Source organism: Doryrhamphus excisus, chromosome 7 (genome assembly GCF_030265055.1).
Source record: "Doryrhamphus excisus isolate RoL2022-K1 chromosome 7, RoL_Dexc_1.0, whole genome shotgun sequence".
NCBI lineage: Eukaryota > Metazoa > Chordata > Actinopteri > Syngnathiformes > Syngnathidae > Doryrhamphus > Doryrhamphus excisus.
The window spans coordinates 22,180,176-22,200,535 of record NC_080472.1 but is presented as its reverse complement, the minus strand read 5'-3'; the positions used below and the strand labels follow the sequence as shown (position 1 = coordinate 22,200,535).

Sequence of the window (20,360 nt, the reverse complement as noted above, 5' to 3'; positions counted from 1 at the left end):
CCTAGAGGTCTGATCAAGCGTCCTGGAGGTCTGATCAAGCGTCCTGGAGGGTTGATGAAGCCTCCTAGAGGGTTGATGAAGCGTCCTAGAGGGTTGATGAAGCGTCCTAGAGGGTTGATGAAGCGTCCTAGAGGTTTGATGAAGCGTCCTAGAGGGTTGATGAAGCGTCCTAGAGGTTTGATGAAGCTCCTTGAGGATGGATGAAGCATCCTAGAGGGTTGATGAAGCGTCCTAGAGGTTTGATGAAGCTCCTTGAGGATTGATGAAGCGTCCTAGAGGGTTGATGAAGCATCCTAGAGGTTTGATGAAGCTCCTTGAGGGTTGATGAAGCTCCTTGAGGGTTGATGAAGCGTCCTAGAGGGTTGATGAAGTGTCCTAGAGGTTTGATGAAGGTCCTTGAGGATTGATGAAGCGTCCTAGAGGGTTGATGAAGCATCCTAGAGGTTTGATGAAGCTCCTTGAGGCTTGATGAAGCTCCTTGAGGGTTGATGAAGCGTCCTAGAGGGTTGATGAAGCGACCTACAGGATTGATGAAGCGTCCTAGAGGTTTGCTGAAGCTCCTTGAGGATTGATGAAGCGTCCTAGAGGGTGGAGGAAGCATCCTAGAGGTTTGATGAAGATCCTTGAGGATGGATGAAGCATCCTAGAGGGTTGATGAAGTGTCCTAGAGGTTTGATGAAGCTCCTTGAGGATTGATGAAGCGTCCTAGAGGGTTGATGAAGCATCCTAGAGGTTTGCTGAAGCTCCTTGAGGATTGATGAAGCGTCCTAGAGGTTTGATGAAGCTCCTTGAGGATTGATGAAGCGTCCTAGAGGTTTATGAAGCATCCTAAAGGTTTGATGAAGCGTCCTAGAGGTTTATGAAGCATCCTAGCTGTGTGGCCTGCTAACCATTGTGCAACCAAAATACCCGGGCGTTGTCTGAGTATTCTGTCGCGGGACGGATTATCAGCGGGGAAAATGGCAGCCGCTTCCGCTCGCCGTAATAGAGTGTGTCAGGTAGATGGAAAGCGTGATGCGGTGCGAGGAAAAGAGCACGTCCTGATGTGCGGCGTGCAGATGTCAGAGTAAATAAAGCGCCCGGCTCTGACACGCGACACTATGGACGACACAAAGGAGACAAAGCAAACATGGAGATGGAGCTAATGATTAACACAGCCTGGATCCTGGATGCTTTTCCTGGATTTACTGGGCGTGCACATGCACGTGCCTGTGCACGTGAGGAGATGCGACCAGGGCCACTTTGTCCCTCAGCAGGCTCCCGCTTGGCTCCAAAATGAGCTGAGGAAGAGGAGTGGAGTTTATTGAGGTTTATGCCCAACCCAAATCCTGCTGAGGCCATTCCCTCTCACACCTGCGGCCTGGAAACATCTACGTCTCCAACGTCTCCAACGTCTCCAACGTCTCCAACGGGGGCTGGTGGAAGATGACAAGTAGGAACTTGGAGGCAGCACGTGTTGGACTCCACACGTTGCTGGAGGAATACCATGACATGACTACTAGTACATGACTACTACCAGGAATACCATGACATGACTAGTAGTACATGACTACTACCAGGAATACCATGACATGACTAGTAGTACATGACTACTACCGGGAATACCATGACATGACTAGTAGTACATGACTACTACCAGGAATACCATGACATGACTACTAGTACATGACTACTACCGGGAATACCATGACATGACTACTCGTACATGACTAGTAGTACATGACTACTACCGGGAATACCATGACATGACTACTCGTAGATGACTACTACCAGTAATACCATGACATGACTATTAGTACATGAGTACTACCAGGAATACCAGTACATGACTATTAGTACATGACTACTACCAGGAATACCATGACATGACTACTAGTACATGACTACTACCAGGAATACCATGACATGGCTACTAGTACATGACTACTACCAGGAATACCATGACATGGCTACTAGTACATGACTACTACCAGGAATACCATGACATGGCTACTAGTACATGACTACTACCAGGAATACCATGACATGTCTACTAGTACATGACTACTACCAGGAATACCATGACATGAGTACTAGTACATGACTACTACCAGGAATACCAGTATATGACTACTACCAGGAATACCATGACATAAATATATCAGTACATGACTACTACCAGGAATACCATGACATGAATATATCAGTACATGACTACTACCAGGAATACCAGTACATGACTACTAGTACATGACTACTACCAGGAATACCAGTACATGACTACTACCAGGAATACCATGACATGAATATATCAGTACATGACTACTACCAGGAATACCATGACTACTAGTACAAGACTATTACCAGGAATACCATGACATGACTACTAGTACATGACTACTACCAGGAATACCATGACATGACTACTAGTACATGACTACTACCAGGAATACCATGACATGACTACTAGTACATGACTACTACCAGGAATACCATGACATGTCTACTAGTACATGACTACTACCAGGAATACCATGACATGAGTACTAGTACATGACTACTACCAGGAATACCAGTATATGACTACTACCAGGAATACCATGACATAAATATATCAGTACATGACTACTACCAGGAATACCATGACATGAATATATCAGTACATGACTACTACCAGGAATACCAGTACATGACTACTAGTACATGACTACTACCAGGAATACCAGTACATGACTACTACCAGGAATACCATGACATGAATATATCAGTACATGACTACTACCAGGAATACCATGACTACTAGTACAAGACTATTACCAGGAATACCATGACATGACTACTAGTACATGACTACTACCAGGAATACCATGACATGACTACTAGTACATGACTACTACCAGGAATACCATGACATGACTACTAGTACATGACTACTACCAGGAATACCATGACATGACTACTAGTACATGACTACTACCAGGAATACCAGTATATGACTACTACCAGGAATACCATGACATAAATATATCAGTACATGACTACTACCAGGAATACCATGACATGAATATATCAGTACATGACTACTACCAGGAATACCAGTACATGACTACTAGTACATGACTACTACCAGGAATACCAGTACATGACTACTACCAGGAATACCATGACATGAATATATCAGTACATGACTACTACCAGGAATACCATGACATGACTACTAGTACATGACTACTACCAGGAATACCATGACATGAATATATCAGTACATGACTACTACCAGGAATACCATGACATGTCTACTAGTACATGACTACTACCAGGAATACCATGACATTAGTACTAGTACATGACTACTACCAGGAATACCATGACATGAATATATCAGTACATGACTACTACCAGGAATACCATGACATGAATATATCAGTACATGACTACTACCAGGAATACCATGACATGAGTACTAGTACATGACTACTACCAGGAATACCAGTACATGACTACTACCAGGAATACCATGACATGACTACTAGTACATGACTACCACCAGGAATACCATGACATGACTACTAGTACATGACTACTACCAGGAATACCATGACATGACTACTAGTACATGACTACTACCAGGAATACCACGACATGACTACTAGTACATGACTATTACCAGGAATACCATGACATGGCTACTAGTACATGACTACTACCAGGAATACCATGACATGACTACTAGTACATGACTACTACCAGGAATACCATGACATGACTACTAGTACATGACTACTACCAGGAATACCATGACATGACTACTAGTACATGACTACTACCAGGAATACCATGACATGACTACTAGTACATGACTACTACCAGGAATACCATGACATGACTACTAGTACATGACTACTACCAGGAATACCATGACATGACTACTAGTACATGACTACTACCAGGAATACCAGTACATGACTACTACCAGGAATACCATGACATAAATATATCAGTACATGACTACTACCAGGAATACCATGACATGAATATATCAGTACATGACTACTACCAGGAATACCATGACATGACTACTAGTACATGACTACTACCAGGAATACCATGACATTAGTACTAGTACATGACTACTACCAGGAATACCATGACATGAATATATCAGTACATGACTACTACCAGGAATACCATGACATGAATATATCAGTACATGACTACTACCAGGAATACCATGACATGAGTACTAGTACATGACTACTACCAGGAATACCAGTACATGACTACTACCAGGAATACCATGACATGACTACTAGTACATGACTACCACCAGGAATACCATGACATGACTACTAGTACATGACTACTACCAGGAATACCATGACATGACTACTAGTACATGACTACTACCAGGAATACCACGACATGACTACTAGTACATGACTATTACCAGGAATACCATGACATGGCTACTAGTACATGACTACTACCAGGAATACCATGACATGACTACTAGTACATGACTACTACCAGGAATACCATGACATGACTACTAGTACATGACTACTACCAGGAATACCATGACATGACTACTAGTACATGACTACTACCAGGAATACCATGACATGACTACTAGTACATGACTACTACCAGGAATACCATGACATGACTACTAGTACATGACTACTACCAGGAATACCATGACATGACTACTAGTACATGACTACTACCAGGAATACCAGTACATGACTACTACCAGGAATACCATGACATAAATATATCAGTACATGACTACTACCAGGAATACCATGACATGAATATATCAGTACATGACTACTACCAGGAATACCATGACATGACTACTAGTACATGACTACTACCAGGAATACCATGACATGACTACTAGTACATGACTACTACCAGGAATACCATGACATGACTACTAGTACATGACTACTACCAGGAGAACAAGTAGTAGTGAAGTGAACTAAGTTCCAATGGGGGTCACGGCAGGTCAGCAAGATCTAGACACATAGATCTCCACCTGGATGTAGATCTAGACATATAGATGTAGAACTGGACATCTATATGTAGATCTATATGTAGATATATACGTCTATACGTAGATCTAGATGTAGTATACATAGATAGCTAGATGTTATTATATGAATCATGTTTAGTGTCAGTGCTAACAGTCGGGGGGGGGGGGGGGTTAAAGCTGGTGGTTGCTTCAGTGTATTTCCAGTTTTAATTGCCGCCTAGCTCCGCCGTCCCATCTCTTCCTCCCCCCCCCCCCCCCCCACCATCCGCTTCCTCGCTCGCCCCCTCCGACAGGAAGCAGCCGCCAATCCCTGACAGGCTCGCCGCTGGATAAGTGGCTGTTCAAATATGGAACTATTCAGAGAACTCTTTCAACGGGCCCAGGTGTTCCTTTTCAGCAACACCCGGTGCGGCAGACAGCACACACACACACACACACACACGTATGCACACGCACACACACACATAGACCCACCTGGTGGGGTCAGCAAGACCTGCCAACAGCTCTGATATCAGGCAGATGTTTGCTGAGGGGAGGAGACGTTCCCCTTAAACTTTTAGACCGGAATCCAAGTACTGATTCATGTTTAAGCACACAATGGATGGTTGCCCCCCCTTCTGCACCCCCCGCCCCCCAGGGTGCACCGTAGCCGTGGTGCCGGCCAAGGTGATTGGTGGAAGCAGCAAATCCCGCTGAGCGAGTGTGTGCTTCCAAACGTGTGCACACCAGATAAAAACACAACACCACCGCACAATCGCTCGTTACACACAATTGACTCTGTCAAGCAATACAAGAAGGGGGGGGGGTTCCTGTGTGCGGTGGCCGGGGGGGGGTCCATGTGTTTGCTGGAAGGGGAATGGATGATTGATGCTCCTATTGTAGTTCAGGTGTTAAAATCCCAGACACCTGCAGGTGTCCATTCTACGTTCGAGCCCGTTTCCTTTTATAGCAGCGATTGAAGAAACGGCAAGCGGGGGTCAACTTTTGATGGACAGGCATCCATAGCAACCTTGTGGAGGGGGGAGGGGCGGGGGGCACCCCATGGAAACCTTGTGTCATTTGTCTGAGGTCACCTTGACGGGCGTTCCATCATGTGGATCCATGCATGCGGAGGAGAAGCACAGCGACATCGTTCGGTTCCGTTGGCCCAGCGTGGGAACAGGAAGTCCAAACACGCACGCTCTCAGCACTTCATCTTCTCTCGGTGTGGCCTCCTGCCGCCACGCTGCACTGCACTCTGCCACTTTGGATACATCACCGCCAATAAGAGGGAAAAATTGGACTTCTCTCCGGTTGGGTCCCTGCTCCGCACGCCGGCTTCATCCGCCGGCCGCCCGGGATTGGAGATGCACTCCGGCGACACAAAGTAGTCTTTAACGAGGCCAGGACGCCACACGCCTCCGTAGATCAGCCGTAACGTTTGCCTGAACCGCCACTCGCTTCATCTTACACCTCAGGTACTTGTGTAGACTCCATCTTCCACCTCAGGTACTCGTGTAGACTCCATCTTCCACCTCGGGTACTCGTGTAGACTCCATCTTCCACCTCAGGTACTCGTGTAGACTCCATCTTCTACATCAGGTACTCGTGTAGACTCCATCTTCCACCTCAGGTACTTGTGTAGACTCCATCTTCCATGTCAGGTACTTGTGTAGACTCCATCTTCCACCTCAGGTACTTGTGTAGACTCCATCTTCCACCTCAGGTACTTGTATAGACTCCATCTTCCACATCAAGTACTTGTGTAGACTCCATCTTCTATGGCAGGTACTTGTGTAGACTTCATCTTCCACCTCAGGCACTTGTGTAGACTCCATCTTCTAAGTCATCTTCCACCTTAGGTACTCATCGAGACTTCATCTTCTACGTCAGGTACTTGTGTAGACTCCATCTTCCATGTCAGGTGCTTGTGTAGACTCCATCTTCCATGTCAGGTGCTTGTGTAGACTCCATCTTCCACCTCAGGTACTGGTGTAGACTTCATCTTCTACGTCAGGCACTCGTGTAGACTTCATCTTCCACGTCAGGTACTTGTGTTGACTCCATCTTCCACCTGAGGTACTTGTGTTGACTCCATCTTCCACCTGAGGTACTTGTGTTGACTCCATCTTCCACCTGAGGTACTCGTGTAGACTCCATCTTCCACCTCAGGTACTCATCTAGACTTCATCTTCTACGTCAGGTACTTGTGTAGACTCCATCTTCCACCTCAGGTACTCGTGTAGACTTCATCTTCTACGTTGGATACTTATGTAGACTCCATCTAGACTTCATCTTCCACGTCCGGCTCTTGTGTAGACTCCATCTTCCACGTCAGGTACTCGTGTTGACTCCATCTTCCACCTCAGGTACTCATCTAGACTTCATCTTCATCTTCTACGTCAGGTACTTGTGAAGACTTCATCTTCCAGGTCAGGTACTCGTGTAGACTCCATCTTCCACATCAGGTACTTGTGTAGACTCCATCTTCCACTTCAGGTATTCGTGTAGACTCCTTCTTCCACCTGAGGTACTCATGTAGACTCCATCTTCTACATCAGGTACTTGAGTAGACTCCATCTTCCACGGCAGGTACTTGTGTAGACTCCATCTTCCAGGTGATCATGGAGTGTTTGGAGGCCGAGTGGGGAGTCGCTGGTGGTGGGCTAAGGTGCTGATGTCCAGGGACCCCTTGGAAGCCTGGAGAGTCTGCTCTAAAAGGTAAAACCAGGCTAGGGATCGCAGGCTGAGGATGGGCGGGTCTGTGAGCCTCTCACACACGAGCAGGTCTGATGCAGCGTGGGCAAGAAGGACGCATCGGCGGTGATTGAAGATGCGCTGCTAAATATGCGAGCGTCCCAAACAAAGAACGAGCAGGAGAATATTTGCTGAGCAGCCATCTGCACCGCTTCTCCTCTTCCTGCTGTGTTTTCACATTTGCTCCTCCGATCCTTCTGCTCATCACCTCCTATCATTTTCCAGAAAAAACAACACCGGGCCACGCAATGCATGATGTCGGACCCCTTGAATGATTCTGATGTGCACACAACCCCCCCCCCCCCCCCCCCCCCCCCACCTCACCCCCCCGGCGCTATCGCTAAATGTCACAATTACAGATATGACTGGCGGTGCAGCATCTCCATGCTCAACAACCTTTGCTGGCTTACGTAAAAGGCATGGAGAGCGGCAGGGACGCAATCTTAGCATCTCAGTGGAAAAGCAGTCAAGCAGGAGGGGGGGGGGGGGGCAGGGGGGGGGGGTGACACTCGACAGGAGAGATATTACCACGGTAATCTATACGGGAAAGGAGCGCAGGCTGACCTTGAAGAGTTTAACCTGCCAATCACGCCGGCCTTTCTCCAGTCAGGCAGAAAGCAAAGGTCCAGATACGTCACATCGTCAGCTAGCCGCTAATGCTAACATTCGCCGCATCGTCACTAATGTCTCCAAGGTGGACTTTGTTGTCGTCAAGCACAGTCGACGCCCCGAGCAAAAAACGTAAATCAATTAATTGCTTTTATCACAGGATTGCTACATTAGCTAACATGTTTTCTCACATGACAAAATGGCGTCCCAGTGTGGGAAATCGGAAAATGCCGGCTGGTCGCTTCCGTACGAACTAACAATACAATACTTGCGACCGACGCACTTTGCAAATTTCGTAAGCAGCGCAGTCTGGCGCAGCGCAGTCTGGCGCAGCGCAGTCTGGCGCAGCGCAGTCTGGCGCAGCGCAGTCTGGCGCAGTCTGGCGCAGCGCAGTCTGGCGCAGCGCAGTCTGGCGCAGCGCAGTCTGGCGCAGCGCAGTCTGGCGCAGCGCAGTCTGGCGCAGTGCAGCGCACCCGCGCCTCCATGGTGGCAAAAAGGGGGATAGAAGGCGTTGAGAGTGTTTAACACAGCCGAGTGTCATCTTAACACTCGTCATTTACCGTCATACGTCAACGTCATTCACCACCTCGTGGGACGAGTCTGTTCCTGACAGTTACATTAAACACAGCAGCAGGCTAATCCAAGCATCTGCCTTTGATGACACTTCTATTAAATAGTGGTTGCCGTCTTTGGTTCTTACACTGAAATGTGCGCAAAACAAAACTCCCTGTGAGGTTTTTTTTTTTTGTATCTGCACGGTGCGCCTGTCAGCCAATTTACCACCGCTTGGGCTGCGCTTCGCCTGCGCCAAGAACAGACCAGGTTCGAGCTGGCGTGCTTTCAGCACAAAATTTGTGGTCGCGAAATTGTCACTGCGCCAAGCTGAAATGTGGACTCCTGCCTCGGTGCGCCGCCACGGCCATCCCGGCGCAGCCCAGTCTACCAAATGATGCCAACCTTGCGCTGCGCCACAACATTAGAACCCAACCTATCAACCCAGTCTACATACTGACGGTATTTTCCTGTCTTGTACTCCCAAACTGAGGTAATTCCTCTTTGTCGGATTAGGGAAAACTAAGAATGGCCCCATCACCCAAGTACAGCTGGGATAGGCTCCAGCATACCAGTCCAGGAAGTACACAAATGGACGATTCATAACAGTTAGAGGGGATGAGTCGGATAAGTAAATACACACAGGGTACTTGATAGCAGTACTACATGGAATGACAACACAGTCATAACATTCACAGAGCAGTGCAGCAAAGCATGATGGGAAGGAGTATTTCTCTTTGACTTTGGAATAAAATGTACTCGCATATGAAGAATGGGTACAGATTCTTCGTTCTACGTGATGGAACTGCATATTCATGCATTAGCGATCCTGATTGGCTAATGTAGAAACGGGGTGGGGTTTTTTTTCCGTGGATACTGCCGAGGATATTTGCTCATTTTTCCTTGTATCCGGCACGTGCCTGGAAGCTACAAACACATGTTACATAAGATGGGAGGCATGCTAATTGAAATGCATTTCAAGTCCAGCACGTGTCCCTTCCCAATCCCGCCTCAACCTGCCGGGCCGGGGGCCTCAGACCACGACATTTGCGGCCGACACGGTGAATCCGCCAGCACTCCGTCAAGATAGAAGTCTGCTCTCAAATGGCGGCGGCGTGCCACGGTGGCACATGTCCACATCCATCGGGATCAGAAAGAACGCAAGCGAGAGAGACAACAAACACCACGCCGGGGCTTGCGTAACGTCGGGAAAAGGATCTCGGAAGTTCACTAAATTGCAGGCGAGCCAAAGTAGGCCAGCGGAAGGGGAGGAGAGAGGGGGGGGGGGGTCATCTCCATGGCAACAGCATCCAAAGAGCCACATGCACCTGCGTGAGATCAGCTTGTGCGCTGAGAGACGGGAGAAGGTCCTGCCATCGTTCAGGAGACGAGAACATCATCATGCGGGTTCAATCGCCACTTTGGAGGTCAGCTTCACTCGGCTAGCGTTCCCATTGAGGTTCCGTGCATCCGGAACTTTTTCCAAAGCGATCAAAAGCGTCTTCGGCGGCGTTGCTCATCCTTTTCTTGTCTGCCGATGCAGCTTGGGAGTTTATTCTCGGAGGTGTGAGAAAACCTGACGCACTTTGCAGAAATAACCGCACACTTTTAGTTGCCGTGGCGACCCGGCGACTGTGATGCTAACGCCGATTTTTTTTTTGCGCTTTTGCGTAAATGCGCTTCATCACCATCATCATCGTGATATGCTGAGGTTTAGCTCGTCAGGCTGGGAAGATTAAGATGTGGGGGGGGGGGGCAGGAAGTGATGAGGCCACAAAGGCAGAAGGTTTCAACACGACACCCCCCCTCCAAAAAATTCCGACGAGCGGCATCCAACGCCGCATTAAACAAGCATCTGGGCGCTTTGGCTCAGGATGCCGCCGCCATTGTGGAAGACACGGTAGCTTAGCGGCGCTCTGATAGTCCCCCTCTTAACTTCCTTCGGCGGAGGAAGCGCCTGCGCGTGATTGGCGGTGCAAAAACAACAGCAGCCTCTTCACAAACAAGTACGCCTGGCAGGAAGTGGAAGCGATTAAACCAGCGGCGCCCGCATCGGACTCGGATACGTCGCCCTCCCCGTGGCGCCACGCGGGAAAAACTAGCTCGGTTCTGACACAACCCTGAGGCGTTACGGGGAGCACGCATGCGATGATCACCGCAAGCTGATCCTCAGGAGGCGTGGCTTGATGGAGAGTTCAGACGTGAGGATTCCCGGAGAAGGTAGCGCCCGAATGACAAAACGTACCAGGCTGCACCACAGAGCTCGGCCGTCTCGTGAGGCGGAAGCAAACAAGGTCGACCTTTTGTGTTTGTCATATCTCCTCCAGCTCGGCATGACCGCAATGTGTCCAAGACACTTTGGCTCAATGGCGACAGATCAGGAGTCAGGGAAGGCGAGGGCCTCGTGGGGGGCGGGGGGGAAGCGGCGGCGTCTCCGAGGACAACACGTCGCATTGTCGGGGGTCTCGCCTGGTGATGCTTCCTGAAGAGGCCACGAAGCACGAGGCCTCCGGTTGGCATGAAGACTCAGTAGACTTTCAAGTCCTGGTCTCTTTCAAAAGGAACATTCTACTGTCCTGGGATAGGCTCCAGCACCCGAGTGAGGACAAGCGGCATAGAAGATGGATGGATCATGTAACACAGGGGTCTCATGGTCTCAAGTAGAATTTCAAGTCCTGGTCTCTTTCAAAAGGAACATTCTACTGTCCTGGGATAGGCTCCAGCACCCGAGTGAGGACAAGCGCCATAGAAGATGGATGGATGATGTAACACAGGGGTCTCATGGTCTCAAGTAGAATTTCAAGTCCTGGTCTCTTTCAAAAGGAACATTCTACTGTCCTGGGATAGGCTCCAGCACCCGAGTGAGGACAAGCGGCATAGAAGATGGATGGATGATGTAACACAGGGGTCTCATGGTCTCAAGTAGAATTTCAAGTCCTGGTCTCTTTCAAAAGGAACATTCTACTGTCCTGGGATAGGCTCCAGCACCCGAGTGAGGACAAGCGGCATAGAAGATGGATGGATGATGTAACACAGGGGTCTCATGGTCTCAAGTAGAATTTCAAGTCCTGGTCTCTTTCAAAAGGAACATTCTACTGTCCTGGGATAGGCTCCAGCACCCGAGTGAGGACAAGCGGCATAGAAGATGGATGGATGATGTAACACAGGGGTCTCATGGTCTCAAGTAGAATTTCAAGTCCTGGTCTCTTTCAAAAGGAACATTCTACTGTCCTGGGATAGGCTCCAGCACCCGAGTGAGGACAAGCGACATAGAAGATGGATGGATGATGTAACACAGGGGTCTCATGGTCTCAAGTAGAATTTCAAGTCCTGGTCTCTTTCAAAAGGAACATTCTACTGTCCTGGGATAGGCTCCAGCACCCGAGTGAGGACAAGCGACATAGAAGATGGATGGATGATGTAACACAGGGGTCTCATGGTCTCAAGTAGAATTTCAAGTCCTGGTCTCTTTCAAAAGGAACATTCTACTGTCCTGGGATAGGCTCCAGCACCCGAGTGAGGACAAGCGGCATAGAAGATGGATGGATGATGTAACACAGGGGTCTCATGGTCTCAAGTAGAATTTCAAGTCCTGGTCTCTTTCAAAAGGAACATTCTACTGTCCTGGGATAGGCTCCAGCACCCGAGTGAGGACAAGCGGCATAGAAGATGGATGGATGATGTAACACAGGGGTCTCATGGTCTCAAGTAGAATTTCAAGTCCTGGTCTCTTTCAAAAGGAACATTTTACTGTCCTGGGATAGGCTCCAGCACCCGAGTGAGGACAAGCGCCATAGAAGATGGATGGATGATGTAACACAGGGGTCTCATGGTCTCAAGTAGAATTTCAAGTCCTGGTCTCTTGTTAAAGGAACATTTTACTGTCCTGGGATAGGCTCCAGCACCCGAGTGAGGACAAGCGGCATAGAAGATGGATGGATGATGTAACACAGGGGTCTCATGGTCTCAAGTAGAATTTCAAGTCCTGGTCTCTTTCAAAAGGAACATTCTACTGTCCTGGGATAGGCTCCAGCACCCGAGTGAGGACAAGCGCCATAGAAGATGGATGGATGATGTAACACAGGGGTCTCATGGTCTCAAGTAGAATTTCAAGTCCTGGTCTCTTTCAAAAGGAACATTCTACTGTCCTGGGATAGGCTCCAGCACCCGAGTGAGGACAAGCGGCATAGAAGATGGATGGATCATGTAACACAGGGGTCTCATGGTCTCAAGTAGAATTTCAAGTCCTGGTCTCTTTCAAAAGGAACATTCTACTGTCCTGGGATAGGCTCCAGCACCCGAGTGAGGACAAGCGGCATAGAAGATGGATGGATGATGTAACACAGGGGTCTCATGGTCTCAAGTAGAATTTCAAGTCCTGGTCTCTTTCAAAAGGAACATTTTACTGTCCTGGGATAGGCTCCAGCACCCGAGTGAGGACAAGCGACATAGAAGATGGATGGATGATGTAACACAGGGGTCTCATGGTCTCAAGTAGAATTTCAAGTCCTGGTCTCTTTCAAAAGGAACATTCTACTGTCCTGGGATAGGCTCCAGCACCCGAGTGAGGACAAGCGGCATAGAAGATGGATGGATGATGTAACACAGGGGTCTCATGGTCTCAAGTAGAATTTCAAGTCCTGGTCTCTTGTTAAAGGAACATTTTACTGTCCTGGGATAGGCTCCAGCACCCGAGTGAGGACAAGCGCCATAGAAGATGGATGGATGATGTAACACAGGGGTCTCATGGTCTCAAGTAGAATTTCAAGTCCTGGTCTCTTTCAAAAGGAACATTCTACTGTCCTGGGATAGGCTCCAGCACCCGAGTGAGGACAAGCGCCATAGAAGATGGATGGATGATGTAACACAGGGGTCTCAAACTCAATTTACTTGGGGGCCACTGGAGCTAGGGTCTGGGTGAGACTGGGCCACATCAGGTTTTCCAAAAAAAAACCAAAAAAAAAAAAACGCATTTATTAAAAACAGAAAAATATACAAACTTTTTCAGTGCTTTGGTTCCGATTTTCCACAATAAAAGCGTTGATTTTTCCGCACAAAATAAGATGAAAAATAAACAAATCAATAATAAAGAAAATCAATTAGTAATAAATAAATATTATAATAATAATAAAACGTCAAATAATAAAAACTAAAACCACATATAGTTGGTGGGTAGACAAATTATTTTTTCAGATTAAAAGTCATAAAGTCATCTTTTTATGTACTACAACATATTGCGCAACTGCCGGGTCTTGAGACACATGCTAACTAGAGAGCTAGCGACCTAAACGGTAGCCTCCAAGTTATTTCCTTTAAACTTAAAAAAAAAGCCAAAAACTTACCACTTCCACACGGATAGGGAGGATAACTATTAACAGTTATTTAACCTTTAACATGAACATGAATCAAAACGTAATAATTTGTCTTGAGACACATGCTAACTCGCAAACTAGAGAGCTAGCGCCCTAAACGGTAGCCTCCAAGTTATTTCCTTTCAACTTAAAAAAAAGCCAAAAACTTACCACTTCCACACGGATAGGGAGGATAACTATTAACAGTTATTTAACCTTTAACATGAACATGAATCAAAACGTAATAATTTGTCTTGAGACACATGCTAACTCGCAAACTAGAGAGCTAGCGCCCTAAACGGTAGCCTTCAAGTTATTTCCTTTAAACTTAAAAAAAAAGCCAAAAACGTACCACTTCCACACGGATAGGGAGGATAACTATTAACAGTTATTTAACCTTTAACATGAACATGAATCAAAACGTAATAATTTGTCTTGAGACACATGCTAACTCGCAAACTAGAGAGCTAGCGACCTAAACGGTAGCTTCCAAATTATTTCCTTTAAATTTAAAAAAAGCCAAAAACTTACCACTTCCACACAGATAGGGAGGATAACTATTAACAGTTATTTAACCTTTAACATGAACATGAATCAAAACATAATAATTTGTCTTGAGACACATGCTAACTCGCAAACTAGAGAGCTAGCGCCCTAAACGGTAGCTTCCAAATTATTTCCTTTAAACTTAAAAAAAAAGCCAAAAACTTACCACTTCCACACGGATAGGGAGGATAACTACTAACAGTTATTTAACCTTTAACATGAACATGAATCAAAACGTAATAATTTGTCTTGAGACACATGCTAACTCGCAAACTAGAGAGCTAGCGCCCTAAACGGTAGCCTCCAAGTTATTTCCTTTCAACTTAAAAAAAAGCCAAAAACTTACCACTTCCACACAGATAGGGAGGATAACTATTAACAGTTATTTAACCTTTAACATGAACATGAATCAAAACGTAATAATTTGTCTTGAGACACATGCTAACTCGCAAACTAGAGAGCTAGCGCCCTAAACGGTAGCCTCCAAGTTATTTCCTTTAAACTTAAAAAAAAGCCAAAAACTTACCACTTCCACACGGATAGGGAGGATAACTATTAACAGTTATTTAACCTTTAACATGAACATGAATCAAAACGTAATAATTTGTCTTGAGACACATGCTAACTCGCAAACTAGAGAGCTAGCGCCCTAAATGGTAGCCTCCAAGTTATTTCCTTTAAACTTAAAAAAAAGCCAAAAACTTACCACTTCCACACGGATAGGGAGGATAACTACTAACAGTTATTTAACCTTTAACATGAACATGAATCAAAACGTAATAATTTGTCTTGAGACACATGCTAACTCGCAAACTAGAGAGCTAGCGCCCTAAACGGTAGCCTCCAAGTTATTTCCTTTAAACTTAAAAAAAAAGCCAAAAACTTACCACTTCCACACGGATAGGGAGGATAACTATTAACAGTTATTTAACCTTTACCATGAACATGAATCAAAACGTAATATTTTTTTTCTGGGTACATGATACCATACAGCATCCATATCAAACTTTACATTGAACTTTCATATCAAGGCGGGGGGGCCTCAAATGAGTGTCATGCGGGCCACATTTGGCCCGCGGGCCGCGTGTTTGAGACCCCTGATGTAACAGTTGTTTATGTCAACATAAACATTTCCATTCCACTTAGCTCAGCCTATGCGGTTCGGGGGGGGGTCAGGGTCGAGGGGGGCGGGAATTGTGTTGAATACGCATCGGTACACGAGTCGGCGCCATCACGTGGCGTTATGAATGGAAAAAAGACGTGAGTGACGGTGAGATTTTGCTCGGCCGTCGCCATCGAGCGGCGAGCCGGCACTGATTCAACCAGTCAGACAGGAAATGAAATAGCAAGAGCGGCGAGATTAAAAAAAAGGCGCGCAAGGAGCGCCCGCGTGCGCTTGTTGAAAAGGAGACGCAGACGTGGTTTTCATTTTGAGACGGTGACCGGGACCCGAAAGGGGGGCGAAGGATCCACGTGACAGACGCGCGTCTCACTGCGGTTTTAGGAGGAGGACGTTGATGCAAAGATATGGAAAGTATGATTTATGAAGATGCAGGAGGTAGAAGATCGGTAGGAGGAAGGAAGGAAGGACTCGTCATCAAGTCAAGCCATGAAGGCTGCACGAGTGCTTACCGTGTGACGTGCTGAGGGCTTCGGTTCCGGGCTGCCTTCAACGTGCGGCTTGCTGAAAGAGAAGAAGACCTGTTAGCGCCGCTTTCACCTTTCACCTTTCACCTTTACCACGAGTGACGACGTTGAGCAGTTGAGAGGATGAAGGGATGTTTAAGTGGACTCTATAGAGCAGCTCCACACAATAACCCGCAGGCAAAGCTTTCTAGATCTTCCACAATCTGCACCTATTCATTTCTTTGGATTTGGTGCTTCCTGTGAAAATGGTCTGGTTTAATGTATACCACCCACGGCTCCGCCCCCAGGCACGCCCACTCCGCTGTGGTGGATCACACTGCCGAGAATACTACATTGGTACTACAGTAAAAGGTCAGAATGGTTTAACAGCAGAATACTACATTGGTACTACAGTAAAAGGTCAGAATGGTTTAACAGCAGAATACTACATTGGTACTACAGTTAGAGGTCAGAATGATTTAACAGCAGAGTACTACATTGGTACTACAGTTATAGGTCAGAATGGTTTGACACCAGAATACTACATTGTTACTACAGTTATAGGTCAGAATGGTTTAACACCAGAATACTACATTGGTACTACAGTTATAGGTCACAATGGTTTAACAGCAGAATACTACATTGGTACTACAGTTATAGGTCACAATGGTTTAACAGCAAAATACTACATTGGTACTACAGTTATAGGTCAGAATGGTTTAACAGCAGAGTACTACATTGGTACTACAGTTATAGGTCAGAATGGTTTAACACCAGAATACTGCATTGGTACTACAGTTATATGTCAGAATGGTTTAACACAGGAATACTACATCGGTACTACAGTAAAAGGTCAGAATGATTAACAGCAGAGTACTACATTGGTACTACAGTTAGAGGTCAGAATGGTTTGACACCAGAGTACTACATTGGTACTACAGTTATAGGTCACAATGATTTAACACCAGAATACTATATTGGTACTACAGTTATAGGTCAGAATGGTTTAATACTACATTGGTACTACAGTCATAGGTCAGAATGGTTTGACACCAGAATACTACATTGGTACTACAGTTATAGGTCAGAATGGTTTAACACCAGAGTACTACATTGGTACTACAGTTATAGGTCAGAATGGTTTAATAGCAGAATACTACATTGGTACTACAGTTATGGGTCAGAATGGTTTAACACCAGAATACTACATTGGTACTACAGTTATAGGTCAGAATGGTTTAACAGCAGAATACTACATTGGTACTACAGTTATAGGTCAGAATGATTTAACAGCAGAGTACTACATTGGTACTACAGTTATATGTCAGAATGGTTTAACAGCAGAATACTACATTGGTACTACAGTTATATGTCAGAATGGTTTAACACCAGAATACTACATTGGTACTACAGTTATCGGTCAGAATGGTTTAACAGCAGAATACTACATTGGTACTACAGTTAGAGGTCAGAATGGTTTACCAGCAGAATACTACATTGGTACTACAGTTATAGGTCAGAATGGTTTAACACCAGAATACTACATTGGTACTACAGTTATATGTCAGAATGGTTTGACAGCAGAATACTACATTGGTACTACAGTTATATGTCAGAATGGTTTAACAGCAGAATACTACATTGGTACTACAGTTATATGTCAGAATGGTTTAACAGCAGAATACTACATTGGTACTACAGTTACAGGTCAGAATGGTTTGACACAAGAGTACTACATTGGTACTACAGTCATAGGTCAGTTCTCGGCCATTTTATCCGCCCAACGGTTCCAAGCGTGGTCACCCCGGGTCCAGGGGCGTCCAATTAGAGGCTGGTATTTATCAGCTGACAGCAGGAGGGCTTGGAGAGGCGGCAAGGAGGTTCTTCAATAGCGGTCACGTGGGCCCCTCGCTGTCGGCCTGCAAATAACCTTCAAACGATATCAAGTGCAGCGCTTGGCCTCGGCGCCAGACGTGGACGCCAATTAGAGCAGGTGAAGAGGGGCCAAACATCTGGGTTTCTCCTCACATGATCAGGTCAAGAACACGTCTGGAGAAGGCTTCATCACAAGGACACTTCATTAGGTACCCCTGATGGCATCCCACTCATCTCCAACCGCATCACGTGATCTCCACCCTCCTGTCACTCATCTCCAACAGCGTCACGTGATCTCCACCCTCCTGTCACTCATCTCCAACAGCGTCACGTGATCTCCATCCTCCTGTCAGTCATCAACAGTGTCACATGATCTCCATCCTCCTGTCACTCATCTCCAACCGCATCACGTGATCTCCATCCTCCTGTCAGTCATCTCCAACAGCGTCACATGATCTCCATCCTCCTGTCACTCATCTCCAACCGCGTCACGTGATCTCCATCTTCCTGTCAGTCATCTCCAACAGCATCACGTGATCTCCATCCTCCTGTCACTCATCTCCAACAGCATCACGTGATCTCCATCCTCCTGTCACTCATCTCCAACAGCGTCACATGGTCTCCATCTTCCTGTCACTCATCTCCAACCGCGTCACATGATCTCCACCCTCCTGTCACTCATCTACAACAGCGTCACGTGATCTCCATCCTCCTGTCACTCATCTCCAACCGCGCCACATGGTCTCCATCTTCCTGTCACTCATCTCCAACAGCGTCACATGATCTCCATCCTTCTGTCACTCATCTCCAACAGCGTCACATGATCTCCATCCTCCTGTCACTCATCTCCAACAGCGTCACATGATCTCCACCCTCCTGTCACTCCTCTCCAACAGCATCACATGATCTCCATCTTCATGTCACTCATCTCCAACCGCGTCACATGGTCTCCATCTTCCTGTCACTCATCTCCAACCGCGTCACATGATCTCCATCCTCCTGTCAGTCATCTCCAACAGCATCACATGATCTCCACCCTCCTGTCACTCATCTCCAACCGCGTCACATGATCTCTATCCTCCTGTCACTCATCTCCAACCGCGTCACATGGTCTCCATCTTCCTGTCACTCATCTCCAACCGCGTCACATGATCTCCATCCTCCTGTCACTCATCTCCAACAGCGTCACTCATCTCCAACAGCGTCACATGATCTCAGGCATGTACCAGGAACGCATGTTTGACTTCCAGGCTGGACCTCGAGTGGGTGCTGGTCCTTGTGGTCACGTTCTCCACGAACACGGCTGGTGAGCTCGGCTGTAGTGACCCCACACGAGGAGACAAGAGGGACCGTGGGATCGGAGCTCGTGTGGACGAGAACGCTAAAGGAACATTGCTCTACAGCATCCGGCATGGAGATGTTCCACCGGGGAAGGAGGAGCCGTCGTCATTCTGACCTCCTGACCTCCAAGCTGGTTGGAGTTCTGGCTGTGGTTTTTTTGGAGACTTTCTCGCTGCCTTCCAAGCAGACCGGCGGCCTTCACAGCAGCTGGAGAGGAAATCCAGGAGCGTGCCAGCAAGGAGGGGGGCACGCCAAGAACCTTTGCACGAGGGCGCCGGCTTTGTTTGCAGGATGTAATGAAGCCGCCATGCGATGCTAACCGACCCACCGCGTTTACACGGCAAACATGGCCGCAAACGGGCATGGCGGGACGTCTGGATGGGGGCTGGCGATGCAAGCTGCTGCTGGATGGATGCTTTACATACCACACGGGGCAAACGCGGGTCTGGGGGGGGGCCCCGAGTTGGCCCCCCTTGCCAAGTGCTCACAGCCATCTGCGTAATTAAGCCCCCCCGATATAAACGAGCCAACTGGCATTTGGGTTTGAGGAGTGGACACGATATTGTACAGAGCACCAAACTCTCGGGCGGCACCCCCGTCTATAAAATAGCCCCTCCAGGGGGCGGCCATTATTTGGGAAACGTGTCTTTGGGCTGACACTTTTACCCGACGCTGACAGGATGTCAAACCAACGACCAAAACAACCG

At 47.1% G+C, this 20,360-nt stretch overlaps 1 protein-coding gene across 2 annotated transcripts in view; it reads right to left on the bottom strand.

Annotated features, from left to right (window-relative positions):
• syt1a (synaptotagmin Ia) overlaps positions 1 to 20,360 on the bottom strand; it is a 93,073-nt gene that overhangs the window by 44,553 nt on the left and 28,160 nt on the right. For both annotated transcript variants that reach the window (XM_058078460.1, XM_058078461.1), the window contains exon 2: positions 16,444 to 16,495. The gene's annotated coding sequence lies outside the window, so the exon portion shown is untranslated. The remainder of the gene's footprint in view (positions 1 to 16,443; positions 16,496 to 20,360) is intronic.